Consider the following 16,339-nt stretch of genomic DNA (forward strand, 5'->3'; position numbering starts at 1 on the left):
GCTTCGACGGCGCACACTGGGGAAATTTGTATGGGAGTGCGGAAAAAATTCAATAAAAACTGAACCACTGAATAGATTTGGATGAAATTTTCAAGGATGACAGTTTACGTCGTAAGAAATTATTATTATTCATTTCCGCCCACTGCCACGCCCTTTTTTTAAAAAAATGTGAGAGTAATAAAGAATTCCGATTCTCAATTTACTTGTACTTATAGCATTTTTTTAAATTTTTTTGTATTATTGGAACCACCTTACCGATTTTAAATACATTAAATGGAAAAGAATAACTAATAGTAGGTACTGTTGTCGAGGTCCACGTCCACGAAAAATAAGAAACCAAAATTATAGTTAAAAATTATTTAAAAAAAACAACTTTTTTCATATTTTATACAAATTTTTCAAAAGTTTATTCTTTTAAGAGAGCCATTTTTTCCAATTAAATGACTCTGATTCTTCTTAATAAAGGAAGGGGTCAGATGATCTGTATTTTTCAATAATAATTTCGATTTAAATCTTGAGACATTCCATTAGCTTTCTGCTTAGATCTTCGCATGAAATGCTTAAAATTCCCATTATTAATAAAATGTATAATAATAAGACGCATAATCCCTTTTCACTCGTTTTTAATTTGAATAGTTTTCAATATATTATGTATGTACATACATTTCAGTTACATATAACGAAAATTAATTTTTCTGAGCCAAGGTCAAAAAATCAAATGTAATTTTATTGTACTAGATTTGTAAAAAATGTGTTACGAATTAATTTTATTTTCTCTACTTGTCTTTTCGGATAAGAATTTCAAGCTTGCAGCAAAAAAAACAAAAATCTGACAAAAAGGAGATTTTTTACTTTTCAATTTTCTCGAAAACTAGAAGGCATAGAAATATATGGTTTTCAGTTTTTGGTAAGGAATTAATTAAGGCAATTTTCTTTATCATTCAATTTGAATTCAAATCCCCAGCCTTGTCAAAAATAGTATTGGATGTGTTTTTTTTAATTTTTTTTTTTCAAAATTTTGATTTTGAAATCGATTATTTCAAAAACAATTCACTTAAAGAACTTAATTTAAAAGTTCAAATTAAGCCTAATATTTTGGCTTTTAAAAAAAGTATCATTTATAACTGCAAGTGTTACCCTTGATTTTTAATATTTTTTTTGTTATTTTAAGTAATTTTTAAGAAAATTATTTTTGCGACCAAATGAAGTTTTCAATTGCCAATAAAAAACACAGTGGCACCTGGTGGCACCCAAATTTGGCCTTAATCGAAAGATAATTTCATAAGGAAAAAGTTTTTAATAGTCTCTAACTGTAGGCAAATGTAGCTAAAATTATATATACAAAAATATGAAAAAATCAAGCCATTTTTTTCTCTTTTCTTTAAATAATTATATAAAATAATTAACATCTTTAAAATTAATAATTTCTTCGATTTACAATAGACAAACGATGGCTTCTTTACGGAAAAATAAAAGTGTATGAGTCGGCTCAAGCTAAAAAAAATTACACAGCTTTAATTTCAGGGTATTTACACTTCGTTTTTTATACTTTCAACAACTTGTCCCTTTACAAAGCTCTAAAAAGTAAACTACAAGTCCGAATTTAGTAATTCTTTCTGATTTTGATTCAGATTTTATTCTAGAATTTAGAAATACTATTGAAATATTCTCCGAGGAACTTTAAATTTTGGACTTTTTTCCCCAAAATCCACAGTGTGCGGCGTGTATTACTTATTTTTTGTAAAATTCAAAAAAATGTATGTTTGCAGTGTCGCTGGACCCCATGGTAGGGTTTAAGGGTTTAATAAAATATTACAATATTTTGATTTCAGAGAAAGAGCAGCTTTTTTTTGTTTTGATTTATTTATTATTTATTACTATTTTTTTGGTTTTTTGATGTGACCCTGACATTGTAAGATCTATTCTATATTTTTGTGGTGACCATAATGGTCTTTACGTTTGTCATATTAATGCTACAAGTCTTTGTTCTAAATAGACTGTTTTTTACATCTACAATGGATATTATTATGGTATCTGGATGAATGATAGTATTTCTTCTCAGCTAGTATATTTCGCTTGTTTAGGAATGACAGAGTTGGCAGAATTCATGGTGGTGTGTATGTTTGTGAGAAATACTTTGATAGCTGAAAATGTGTATCAGTCAACATCCACAAATATAGATTCTTTAAGACATTTCAGGAAATTGAGAGCTGATGAACTTGCAAAAGTGGAACACTGCTTCGGTATTACCAAATAAAGTCAACATAGGTATCCGCGCATTGCTATGTGTAAACTAATGCTCAAACAAGATGCTACAAATAAAACAAACCATAGGTGGAATAATATAACCACATGTATAGCGACTTAACAGATCTGGCCAGTACTGAATTTAATTATTAATAATTTAATTATGAATTTAATTAGCTAATATAATTTTTTTTCTTTTCAATAGGTACATTTTTAAAAATAAAACCGTTTATTTTGTATACAAAACATTCAGTTCAGTTCTAAAACATTAGTTCTAAAACACATAACGTTTGAAAGTGAAGGAGAGATATTTTCATTCATAGTTATAACAGCATAGGTATCTACATATACAATCCTGCGCAGTTCAGAACTGTTATCCCTTGAAGGGAATCCTTGTATTTTATAGACCGAAATGAGTATTTGTTTACATCCCCTATTACACAAACATTTTATACCATTCGCCAAAACTTCTAAGTGACTTCGTATATCAACATAAAAATTACAAGTTCACTTAAAAAAATTCAGTTACAAGCCGGTACTCTCGAAAGTTGGACGATTTACTGTAGAACTTTTATAAGTAGCGTCATCCGTTGGGACAAAAGTAAAGGTCTTGTCTGTTTATGCAATTTCTTCCTTCGTGGCATTGAAATGTTCTAAGGCAATTTCGAATGGATTTCGGTGTTGAATTATGTTTACTTTTTCATAATATAGTTTCTTACAAAAATAAAATATATTTAAGTGTGACACGGTGTATTTAATTACTTTTCGTATTTTAATTAGTATATGTTTTGTTCGTGTTTTCCTTTTAGAAACCATTTTACGCATATAAAAATACAAGGCATACACCATCAAAACCGCAATGTGTTTCCACCATAGCAGGATAACAAAAATATTCTAATGATATTCTTAAAAATAAGTGTTTGTCGTCGGTCGTTGGTTTTGTTTATGCCTTTTTAGGAAGTTTTTGCGTGTGCTACATTGTTGTCCTTGTCCTTGGCATCGTATTCGTATCCGTTGTCGTAGTCGCTCGTTTTTCCGTTGTCGTTGATTTTTGTTGGCCGGATATGTTTTTTTGTGTATAGTCTCTCGTTGCTTATCTCAATCATTATAATTCGTTTGCCAAATAAAATGTAAACAATTTCGTGGGCCAGTTGTGTGCGCGCTTATAATATTCATTATGACATGTTATGTGTAAAATGATTCAAAATGGAATAAGATTCTTTGCACAAATACATAGATAAGAAAAAATCATACAAGATTATAGATAAATAACGAAGAACGTGCTGGTTGTGTTATAAAGTTATGAATAATTAAATTTTTGTTTAGCCATAAATGTAAGTGTGTTGTGATTAAAAGAATAAGCGAAAAATTATATAAATGTCAATATTTTTCTTTGTTCCCAAAAAGGGAAAAAAAGTTGTATAATGTGATGTAGGTATTAGTTGAAGAGAAAGGATTTACTTTAAGGGAAGGTATGGTATGAACAAAATGTGGCCTTTTAAATAACCATTAATTGGTTTCGTAGAACAGAAAACCCAAGAGTTTTTTTTTTATATTCAATGTAATGCATGTCAAAAGTTGTTCTTAATAGAACTAGAATTTTTTTTGTATTTAGTATGAAGGAACATAAAATGAACTTGCTTCACTGTTTTCTTTTTAATAAGTTAACCCTCATCACTGTATTGTATCTACTTGAATATGCTTTATTTTGGCTTTATAAGTCCCTTATTATCATACTTACAAACAAGTTTCTTTTAAAAGAAAGTTTTCTATTGTATATATAAATGTGGGTTCATTCTAATTTATGAGATTTATGACTATGAGGGTTATTTTAACATAAAATTATAAGACTTTGTGAAAGCCATGTTGAGAACAAATTAAGGATTTTTAACTTGAAGATGTTTTATGTACAAGAGTTGAAATTCAAATAGGATTGGGTAATATTTTAAGTCATAAATAATGGTGGTCGAATCAATTTTGGTCTTAGCTTGAATTTGTTTTTATAGAATTAAATAATGCCATCAAGGTAATTCTAATTTTACAAGCTGGGGAGTAATATCCAATTTGAATGTATGTAGTTAAACCCAAAACTACAATGGGATGAAATTGAAAAATTATGTTATGATTATTTATTTTTTTTTTTTTTTATTAAACAAAAGGTTCATTTCACTACAGAGTTTTGGTCATTAATAAAATACCAAACAGAGGTTTTATCGTTATAAAAATGATCTAATCTATCTGAAAATTTATATTCGTATTGTATTGTATTGTATTTAATTTCCTTAATGATAAATTAAAAATAAAAACTTTGAATATTAGTGTTTGAGTGAACAAACTAGCCTTTTCGAAGTTTTTTTTTTAACTTTATTTTTGTTCAATACCTTCATATATTCATACCATACAAGGATACAAGGTTCAAATCCTGAACTTAAATTTGATATTTTTATTTATGACTACACTGACAAAGTATTTAAATTAAATACTTACATATACACCCCATTGAAGTTATACTTCTCACTCACAAGAATTCACCTAGTAGCTTCATACCATAACAAAACTGTTTTACAATTATGAGCACTAGATGATGCTATTTGTCAATCTTTGACATTTCTTTTTCAAAAGAAAATTTTCATACCGCAACGCAACGCCGCCGGCCGCAAAAGAAGTATAATTTAAAAAAAAAACCATCAAGCTTACAAAGCTTAAATAAAAATTCAATTTAATTCTTTTACAAATATTTCATTTGCCAGTAAGAAACAAAACTGCTTGAAAGCTCAAATATAATTCACATCAGGGATGTTGCGGACGTGGTTTTTTCACATCCGCAAATGCTAATGGGGGTGCGCGTTTTTTAAAGTTCACATCTGCAGATGAGATGCGGATGCGGAATCGGCCCTAGCGAAGTAGTCCGTCGGAGAGGAATTTTGTCCAATTTCATCCGAATCGGACAGTTCTCACCTGCAGCAAGCACACCTATCGAATCATGTTGCGGACCGCCCCGGGTGTTACCCATTTGGGGTGGGGATGACACCCAAAAGCTACCAAGGAGTAATGCGCCTTATAGATAGCAGAGTTTTAAGAAAACGTGATATCAGTAATAGATAGAGCTATTTTTTTTTAATATATCCAAGAATCACCCCTTGAATTTTCCTTATCTACTGCAAGTTTTGTATCACATCTGCGAACTAGGCTTTTTGTTATAATTTTCAATTTTTTAAATTAATTTCATTTAAAACATAAAATTTGTTTATAAATGTACAAAAAAATCTCTTAGATTGGTTTTAAACTCCAAACCAAGAATTCAATTTAATGATAAAAAATTGTTCGAAAAAAAATGTTCAAAATTGTTGGTGGTTTTTTTTTGATTATAAATACCTACAAGTTTTCAAAAAAACAAAAAAAATAATATATTTTTTAAGTTAAAAAAAAAAAATCGGTTGTAACTACCCATATCAGTTCGAATTTCTGCGATTCCAAAATTTGCCTATGGCAAGGAGCAAGTAAAAAAGCATTGTTATATAATAATGGAATGTCATTTATTTTACTGTTTTTCATTCTGGGAATGACACCGTAATTTCCGCCCCGGGTGCCACCCATGCTAGCTACGCCACTGGGTTTTCCCACACAGAGTGTTTTTTTTTTATGTAAGCCTTTTTCATTTTTTCTGTGTTTTGCTAAAAGAATCGGTCACAGACCGTTGCTCGGGGTGACTCCCATTGGTACGCGCCATTCTCCCGCTCCGCCCAGTTTATTTCTTGTCGCAACTTCTTTGCATGAAAATCCGCATTGATTATTATTTATTGCGGATGCGGATGCAGATGTACAAATTGATGCGGAAGCTCCGCATTTGCGTATGGTATTTATATGTGTTATGTTGGCAGTGGAAATTGAATTAACGATACTGAGATTTTAAGAAAAAAAAATTACTTTTTATCTTCAATGTCATATATTTTCAGCAAATAGTAACCTTGAAACCGTACATAAGACATTTAAATTTTATTTTAAAATGGCTTCGTTTACCATTAACTCTTTCGATATACACACATATGTAGTTTGATTTAAAAAGTTCAAAATACAATTATACAAAAAAATACGCCCACTGTCAAGCCCACTGTCACGCCCACTTTTATAATACATAATTTCTCGGAAACTGCTTTTTATCTAGATTTTCAAGAATCTTATGCGATATCCAATGCGGATTATAGTAAAGCCCCTTGTACATGAGAGCGACCAACGAATGAGCGAGTGAACGAACCAATAAAATTTAATGTATTTCTTAAATCATAATTTTTTTAAGAAAAACTTTTTTAAACAGAAGCAAGCTAACTAATGTTTAATTTTTTCAAAACGAAATTACATTATAAAGAAATTACATTGTACCTAATTTCTTAAATAAGAAAAAAATGAAAAAACAGATTGGTCGTTGCGAATTGAAATTTGTTCGTACGAACACTGACGGAAAAACCAACTTAAAATCGACGAAAACGACGTTGATTCACCTATTTTTCGGAATGATTTTGCGTTGAAGAAGAAAATTTTAAAATAAAAAAAAAATCATATCGAGTCCTTTGATTCATAAAAAAAAAATCGTGAATTATTTACAAAATTGTATTTTTTTTCAATACGGAGAACGAATAGAAAACAATTAAATGCTAGCCGTTTTTTATTTACATCGTAATCCAGGTTATATCATTATGCTTTACAACAAAGGCAGGATTTTTATAATTGTAACACTAGTAAATAAATACAATGATCTGGATATCATGAAGGGATATAAAAAATAAAACACGTCTAATATAAGAGATTGGTCAAGAAAACAAATGTAGATCGGCTCCATTACAGCTAAGAGTTTTGTTGTTGCTTACTATAAAACGGCAGAGAGGGCTTGAAATGTACATATGTATAATATACATATGTACAACATAGGTACATTCTATATGTCCCGGATGTCCGCAAGCAAATAAGATCCTATAAATCTTACTAAAACTTCGCATTGAATTCGGAGAAGGAATTTTACCAGGAATGAGAATTGTTACCCTTTTGCAGCGTAATAAATAAATTACTACTAAGAAGATACTCAAAGCAGAATGAGGGAAAACTCATACACTTACACACGTTGAAAAAACCTTAATTGATAACCTTTGATAAATGTCCAGTCCACGAAGTCAAAATATTGCCATATCTTAAAAAAAATTCAACAACTTTGGAACTTAGCACACGCACTAAAGGATGTCTGGAGATGAGCTCTATCTGCAATAAAGAGAAACATGCGGTAGTTTAAATTTCCACGTTTATATTGCAAACTGTTTCTCGGTTCGAAAAATTTAGTTTCACAAAAATTGAGCTTATTATAATTATAAAAAATAGTATTCAAGCATTTTTTCGTATCTCGTAAGAGAAACATTCGTTTTTTCACGATTACATACCTCGAAAACTTTTTATCGTATAAAACAAAACATCTTCTACAAATTTAAAGCTTACCAAATTTATCATATTGACACTTGTTTCCAGTTAACCTCGTTGGAGAATGTTTTTTTTCTTGAAACTTGGTATCTGTGAATAATTTGGCTACGTTTAATTAGTTTTTCGTGAAACTTCTACAATATAAACTTTATCACAAGCCCTTGAGATTCACCAAGTTTCAAGAACAAATATTGCTTCTTCAACGAGAAAAACAAGCGTTAATATGTCCTCAAACTTGCAGCTTTGTCGTGTATCATTATTTTTTTTTTTTTAAATGGTACATTCTTTTCTTCAGGAACTTAGTATACAGATTTGTTGGTATGTTTATTACAAAATCGTTGGAACCATCCCTGTTATTGTAAATTTTAATTCATTAAAAATAATCCAGGCAATCATCATCACCAGCATTCTCGAGAAACGATTGAATTTCTGCCTTTGCAACTGAAACCCAATAGGTTTTTATCACAAAATACTTACGAGCGACCAGGCGCTTTAAAGCGGCTACAAGAAACTGTGGATTTGGGCCTCAGCCATTTCCACAACAAACACCCATCTCAGTCAACAAAACAAAAACGAAAATTATGAATTTATTTTGATTATTTTAGTTTTCTGTTTTCTTTTCTTATAAAACATAATTAAATAGTTAAAAATGACTATTTTAATATTTACGTAATTACTATGGCATAGTCAGTTTTAACTATTTTAATAGTTATTTTGACTATTTTAATAGTCTATGACTATTATAATAGTCATTTTTAACTATTTTGTAATTATTTTTTGTCAAAAAATAGTAATTCTATAGCAAATAGTTACAAAATCACTGTTTTGTGATAATAACCTTTTGAGTGTCAGTTGCATTGGCAGAAATTCAATCGTTTCTCGAGAATTCTGGTGATGGTTTATATTAATGAATTAAGATTTACAATTACCGGGATGGTTGCAACGATTTTGTAATAAATAAACATACCAACAAAAAAATCTGTATAGCTACATACATACTACATAGGAGCCTTTTCATACGAAAATAATCTAATGAAACGAAAGCGTAAAAAACTAAAAAAAAATAGGTGAAAGAGATATTTTGTAAAGTTTAACGGATAGGTACACAAAAATAAAATCCTATTTTTTTAGGAAACTTTATATGTAAGCTTCAATTTCTTAGGAGATCATTTTTACACGGCAAACAAATCGCTAGATAAATGTGAAAAAACTGATTAAAATCATGTTTCTCTTTTTTTGCAGCAAAATTTATTTTATAAACGGTTAGAAATACGAAAAAATACTTAGTAACCATTTTTTACAAAATTTAAAAAGCTTCATTTTTGTGGAATATAATTTTTCAATCCCAGAAATAGTTTTTAAGATAATCGTGGAAATTTGAAGAAACTGGATTTTTCTATTTATTGCAGCTTGAGCTCACTTCGGATTCCTGGGAACTTATTTTTGGGCCATCTCCAGACATCCTTGATTGTGTGTGCCGAGTTTCAAAACTGTTGAACCTACGTTTATTTATGAGAGATCTATGAGGTTTTTAAATTCGCCAATTGTGAAAAAATTGATTTCCAACTTCTTTAAAATTCAATTTTAAACTGAACCCCACTTGTACATGTAGGTATATCGTATACGTATATGTATGTACATTTATATGTCTAACCCCAGAGCTGAAATTGAATAAGAAATAAGTGTGGAACTTCTTTACTTTACCCTCTAAACCATCAGTTAATATACATAAATCAAATTCAAAACGAAAACGAACAAAAAAAGTTTCTCCGTCTTCTTGCCGATTAAAATATTTCACCTGAGGTATGTGAGAAAAGATTGACAATACCGGATATTGCATACCCAGATATTTCTAAAAGAAGGTCTTGTTGTTGTCTGCCGAAGGCTGAGTTCCTTTAACTCTTTCTTTTGCATATTTCTTTAAATGCACGGAATGTGACTGAGAATTATAGTAGCTTGGAGTTGAGGAATTTTGTGTAATAAATGTGTGAAAGGCAGGTGTCCATTATCGCAACTTCAAGTTTCTTTAAAAGTTTCTTCCAATACTTCAACCAAATCAACCACTACTGCTGCAAAAGTGTCCCATGAAAGGACATTTGTCTGAAATATTTTCATTAATCAAAAATAAATCAGTTTCTCAGGAGTTTCCTCAGGAGATGTAAAAAATTCTTTTCCCCTTCTGACCTGGCTACAATTTATAAGGCGTATATACGACCAAAGCTAGAGTACAACTCCCATATCTGGGCTGGAGCACCAAAAACATCATTAGCTCTTTTAGATAGGGTCCAGAACAGAGCAAAAAAACTGATTGGTGATAGATCAATCTCGGAAACGTTTGTTTCCTTAGAACATCGTAGAAATGTCTCTTGCCTTTCATTGTTTTACCGCTATTTTTTTGGGTTGTGCTCTAGTGAAATAGCCAGTTGCATGCCTCCCTTAAAACAATTTTCCCGTAATACCCGCACCGCAAATTATGCCCATCGTTATACCCTTGAGCCAAACTTCGGACGAACCGTTAAGTATAGGGATTCTTTTTTTAGTCGAACAACACGAATTTGGAATTCCTTACCCAACTCTATTTTTCCTTCCCATTTCAATGTGCAAACATTTAAGACAAATGTACATCGTCATCTCCTACTTAATCCTATTTCTGTTTCCTAAACGCTCGCACTGTGTTAATAGCTAACATATAAAGGGTAGTCATAACCCCTTGAGTGCGCGTAAATTATAAAAAAAAAAAAAACAAAAAAAAATGAAACTGAAACAAGATAAAAACTATGGATAATGAAAAACATGAACTTCTGTATGGTTGCAGTATTCGTATCTTATAATATAAGTATGCTTTAAAAACCTGCAGTAACTGCAGTGCAGTCCACACTTGTATACATAAGAATTTAAGTACGGTTGCTCCAGAACAAAATTCCCAATATACTTTTTCCAATAATGAAAATAATTTTTTTTTTGTTTAAGGTTAAACATAAAACGCTCTATTTGGGTCGCACGTTCTTGGTGAAGTAGTTAAAATTGGTTGAAATGCATAAAAAATGTTTCTTTTGTTTTCCAAACCAGATCAAAATAAACATAAAATCATTTTTTTTTTTAATGTCTTATCACATTGACACTATAATCTTATTTAAAGACACAAACTCAGACCAGACCAGCTTCCAGGCCCTTTAAAATCTGCAATAAGAAAGTCGGAATCTTTAAACTTACCAAGTAAGAATAGATAAAAAAACATCAAAGAAATGAAACGAATCGTAAGAGGCTGGTTTTTGGTACACGTACAGGTTAGTACTGATTTGGGTAAAAGGTCACAAAAAATAATGTCTTAAAAACTGTAGGTTTTGAGAAAAAAATGTTGTATATGGTTAGGTTAGGTTAACGTGGCTATCAGCAGGAGAGCTGATACACTTAGACCGTGATTGGTCCGTTGTGATACCACAACGAATCTTTGAGATTCCTATTCGTTCAACCATTTGGAGGTTCTAATAAAGCGAGCGAGATTACATATGTCTATATTTGCTAGACCACTAAGATTGTTATAGAAGAATTCTCCTAAATGCAATCTTCGTCTTTGGGATAACGCAAGGCATTCACAGAGAACGTAAGGAACAGATTCCTCATCCATGCAGCTTCTACAGAAATCATTGAAATAGATTCCAAGGCCTCTTACGTACTTGCCTATTACACAATATCCTGCGACACCTAATACGAAGATGATTTATGATCTGCTAAGAGATATTAAACAATTAAAGCGCTTCAGATCCAGTACTGGCCAGAACTGTTTAGTCGCTGTTGATGTTATTCCACTTCAGGTTGTTTTATTTGTAGCATCTTGTTTGAGCATTAGTTTACACCTAGCGATAAGAATACATAATGTTGGTATCAAATGTATAAGTGTTCCACTCTTTTGGCAAGTTCATAAGGTCTGCAATTTTCTGAAATTTCTCTATAACCCGGCACCCAGCAAAGATGAATGTTAAACTCTTGCTCCGTCTCTGTCAGATATGATCGACAGTTAAAGGAAGTTATTGAATTGGTAGAGACAGAATCAAGAGGTTTAATGGCTGCCTGGCTGTCCGAGAAGATACGGATATCTTTGTTTGATACCACGTTTTCTTTAAGCCAAGACAGGACTTCTTTTATTGCCAAAAGTTCCGCCTGGAAGACGAAAAGAGAGACTGAAATTTAGTCTATCTGAGTATACACTTCCACCAACTCCATCTTCAGTTTTTGATCCGTCCGTCCGTGTAAAAATGGATCGAATCATCTTCCAGGAATTCCCTATCCTCCCAGACTGATCTAGAAGGGGTGGTTACCTGAAAGCTTCTATCAAATTGCAGTTGTGGGATGGTGTAGTCTATTTTATTTGGGATTGATCCGACTGAGTTCAGAATAATAGAATGACCAGTATTATTGTTGATCCATTGTGAAGAGGCTTTGAGACGAATAGCTGTATGTACTTGCAGCCATTTGTTTGCCATATATATTGAGGAGTGTTTTGTATGGAAAAGAGTGTTGTACATACTTTTTTAATTTAATTTTACATAATTTAATTTTACATAAAGTTGTCATTTAAAGATTTCTTCTATCACTTTCGGACCATTTAGAAATTGCAAATTTTCTTATATACATATTACATTATACATGTAATTTAAACAAAATTGATTACTTTTGTTTTTCATGTTAAAGTTGAAAAAAATTATTTAATTTTTTTTATTTTCTAAACGGTTAGTGAAACAATTTTTTTTTTCAGGAAGCAAGCAACTCCATATCTGATTGAGTTCCAAAAATCAGCCTGTGACTAATTTGTTTCTTTGAAAAAATCTTTCATTGCAACGCTATTTTTTAAAAAAGTTAATAAAAAAAAAAATATTAATTCTTGTGATATGAAAAAATTAATATTGCGGAAATTATCATCACATATTTTTAATTAAGTTAATCTCGCACCGAAAAAAAAACAATATCATTTTAGCATTTTTTTAAATATCAAATTAACACAAAAATGTTGGAAAATGTATTTCATTATAATTAAAATATCAATACAATATTTTTATTATGAGGATGATATTTAATTATAACTAATATCAAATCAATTTTTCATCTGTTTATCATTCCAAATTATTGAAAAATATTAAATAAACCATAACCACCTAACTTGAGGAAAACGAGCACGAGGAATTAACGATTTTATATTGCCTCCCTAGGCTAAACCTATGCACTCGCATTATTTATTTGCTCGGGGGTTTGACGAAAGAGTACTTGGTCAGCGGGCGAGAGTACCAAGTTCAAGTCCTTTTTGGGGAATTGCAATTTAAAAAAAAAATTAATTTTTTCTTTATAACTGTAGGTAGTGAAATCAAAATAAATAAATATGAACACCTTTTTTTTGGTTTCTTTCGTCGAATTCACTAATAGCAAAATATTCGGAAATGATTGAAACTGTCACTTTTTCTCATTCGTCGAATTCTATAATAGGGGTGAATATCACCATTATTATATTTGTAAAGAATATACGTGCACGTGAATATAGGTTAGTAAAATTATTTCTCCAGCGGTCTCCGAGACCGCAGGTAGGTAGTTATGTGACTTTTTTTCGCCGTTTTCTACACATAATTGAAGATTTATCGAGCCTATCAAGTGTAGAAATTCTTAAAATGCGAAAAACAAGTTCCAGTTGTTATCCCAAAATGAAACGGGAGACAATTTACTAATATTTCATGTAGGTACCTACAAAAAAAAAAAAAAATTTTTTCTTGGGTTGCCCGAGCAAAATTTGCACTAATTGCAGCGAAAAATTGTGAATGTTGGTGCCTTGCAATTTTGTTGAAGATTTTTTTTTTATTATCCATTTTCTATTTTTATTTAATTCTTTGATATGTTACTTTATAAGAATAAATACGAAGAATTTCAAATTTAAAGCTAATACAGTAACAGAGCTCATTTTTTGCTCTAAAAGCTCCAATATATGAAGCTTTTGATAAAATCACAAAACATTAATTTAATTTATGTTATTTTAGTCTTTAAAATAATGGTTAAATGTATTTTAAAAAATATTATGTATTGATTTTTAAAAAATATAATACCAGAAATTGCGAGACAGAGGTAAGATTCTGTAGCGGTCTCCTGGACCGCACGTAGGTGGTTAAGTGACTGAAATAGGGGGTAGGTGGTTAAGGGTTAATAAAAAAGAAAATGAAAGAAATATCATTTGAATAAACTGAAACGTAAATTCTAGTCAATATTCATATTTATATTGTCAAAGTGAAATGTTCATTGTCAACCTAAAATTTAAAAAAATGTCATAATGATATGATAATCATATCAAAATTTATATTTAATTGTTGGATGACTTTTCTTGCTCAAAAATGTTAAATTGATAGCTGTTATTATCAATTTTTTTTCGATGCGTATATTTCGTCAAATTCTGGACCAATTTTGTTTTTTTAATTACAGACAGCTATTTGATATTATATTAATTTTAAACATAAAAGGCCATATTCATAGACACTTTCTAAGCTGCTTCTTAGAAAGACTTGAGTTTATCCTATTCAAATAACATTGGATAAACCCCAGTCTAAGATAAACTGGGGTATAAAAACGGTGAATTTGTCCCAAAATGTATTCAAATTTTCAAAAAAAATTTTGCTAGCAAATTGAAAAGAAATACAATTTTTTCTGCCCTCCATTTTTTTAATTTTTTTTCCAAGTAAATACTAATAAATAGATACATAGGGTAAGGTGGTATAAGAGTGCGCATTTTAGACAAAACACCAAATAAAACAATAACAAAAAGAATTTAACAAATTTTTTTATATATAGTTTTTAGTTTATAATCAAAGCAACGAAAAAAACTTAAAACTGGTAACAAAAATGTATTAATTCAAAAGTTATAAACAAAATATCACGTTAGGTCATTTGCGCACTCTTATACACACTATTGTGTAAGAGTGCGCAGCTGCGTACAGGTGTAAGTTCGCTCAAAAGTCGCAAATAAAACTGCCTATCTTTAAATAAACAGAGTATTTTTCAATCCATCACTCCTTGCATGAGGAACAATCAATTTAGTCTTCGATTAATGGTTCCGAGAAAATTTCAATCACAACAAAAACATTACTGTTAAAAAAAGAGCCAAGTTCTCCTATGTTGAAATTATGCTGGCACAAAAAGTACTGAGATGTAAAAGTGTACCAAGTTCTAAAGTTTGGGTTCAAATTCGTATCAATAAAATTTTGATTGTTCTCTTGACAATTTTTCTTAACTATCGATTTTTAAAGTTATTTCAAAAATTGCCAAGTAAACAATCAAAATTTTATTGATACGAATTTGAACCCAAACTTTAGAACTTGGTACACTTTTACATCTCAGTACTTTTTGTGCCAGCATAATTTCAACATAGGAGAACTTGGCTCTTTTTTTAACAGTAATGTTTTTGTTGTGATTTCACTACTTTTTGCAAGGTATGGCTGTAGAATATAAAATCTCTATATTTGATGAAAATTCAGTGAAAATGGGTGGTTGCCACGCCCCCTGTCTAAAATTCTCAAATTTAAAATTTTTTCCTTTGTATAAACTACCAGCTCTACCATTCTACCAAATTTCAAGATTCTACGACAATCAGAAGTGCTCTATAATAATTTATGAAAACTCAGCGGAAATGGGCGGTTGCCACGCCCCCTGGCTGAAATTCTCAAGTTTTAAATTTTTTCCTTTGTATAACCTACCAGTTCTACCATTCTACCAAATTTCAAGATTCTACGACAATCAGAAGTGCTCTATAATAATTTATGAAAATTCAACGGAAATGGGCGGTTGCCACGCCCCGATATCGGGAAGTTCTCCATAATTTTGATGATCTGTCAGTGAGTCAGTTACGGTTTTTGCGATTTTTGAAGCCCTATATCTCAGAAACTACTCATCGTAGGAGGCTGAAATTTTGTGAGGAGTTTGGTTTTTACGAGCTCAACAAATGTAGTGAGTTTGAAATTTCTAGCATCTTTGGTGTGGAAGTTAGAGGGGGGTCGAAAATGGCCTGAGTTGTTTCCTGTAAATAAGGGTGTAGTGCCAAAGTTGCTAGAGAACTTGGCTGGGCACTACCGTGCCCCTTGATATTTCCTAGTTACTTTCATTCGCTTGTTTTTTGTAAAACTTGTATTTGGTTTCTTTTTGGTTGGAATTGCTTTTTCTAGCTGCTGTTTGCTGGTATATGGACCAATACCAGTTATTTTGAAGCCTTGGATAGCATTTACTGCTCTTTTAACCCGCGCACTCTTTCACATCATCATGGTGCGCACTCTTACACGTTCAGACATGTAATCGAAGAATATATATGTATTTCACAATGCACTTTATGATCAATCTTACGTGTTCCTCAAATGTTTCTTTTTGTCGACTTTTCAATGTCCCATACTTTGTTTATTGTTATTTTTTGTTGTTAAGCGGAAAATTTAATTTATTTGGCAAGAAAAATTGCAAAAAAAAGTGCTAAAAAACTTAAACTTAACTAGCACCTGTGTTTACAAACACATTTGCATGAAATTTTGACAGCAGATCAAACTCACTTAGATCTTTCCAAAATAAGTGCATTCAGTCTTATATTCCCTTTCAAACCGTAGAAAATCGCTTTGCG

At 30.9% G+C, this 16,339-nt stretch overlaps 1 protein-coding gene across 2 annotated transcripts in view; it reads left to right on the forward strand.

Annotated features, from left to right (window-relative positions):
• The window catches only part of LOC129917141 (metabotropic glutamate receptor 2), a 644,700-nt gene that overhangs the window by 235,347 nt on the left and 393,014 nt on the right, over positions 1 to 16,339 (forward strand). The window contains exon 1 of one of the 2 annotated variants that reach the window (XM_055997511.1): positions 2,233 to 3,581. The exons of the other annotated variant lie outside the window; for it this stretch is intronic. The gene's annotated coding sequence lies outside the window, so the exon portion shown is untranslated. Of the gene's footprint in view, positions 1 to 2,232; positions 3,582 to 16,339 lie in introns of those variants that run through there. 2 annotated transcript variants of the gene reach the window in all.

This window comes from Episyrphus balteatus, chromosome 1 (assembly GCF_945859705.1).
Source record: "Episyrphus balteatus chromosome 1, idEpiBalt1.1, whole genome shotgun sequence".
Taxonomy (NCBI): Eukaryota; Metazoa; Arthropoda; class Insecta; order Diptera; family Syrphidae; genus Episyrphus; species Episyrphus balteatus.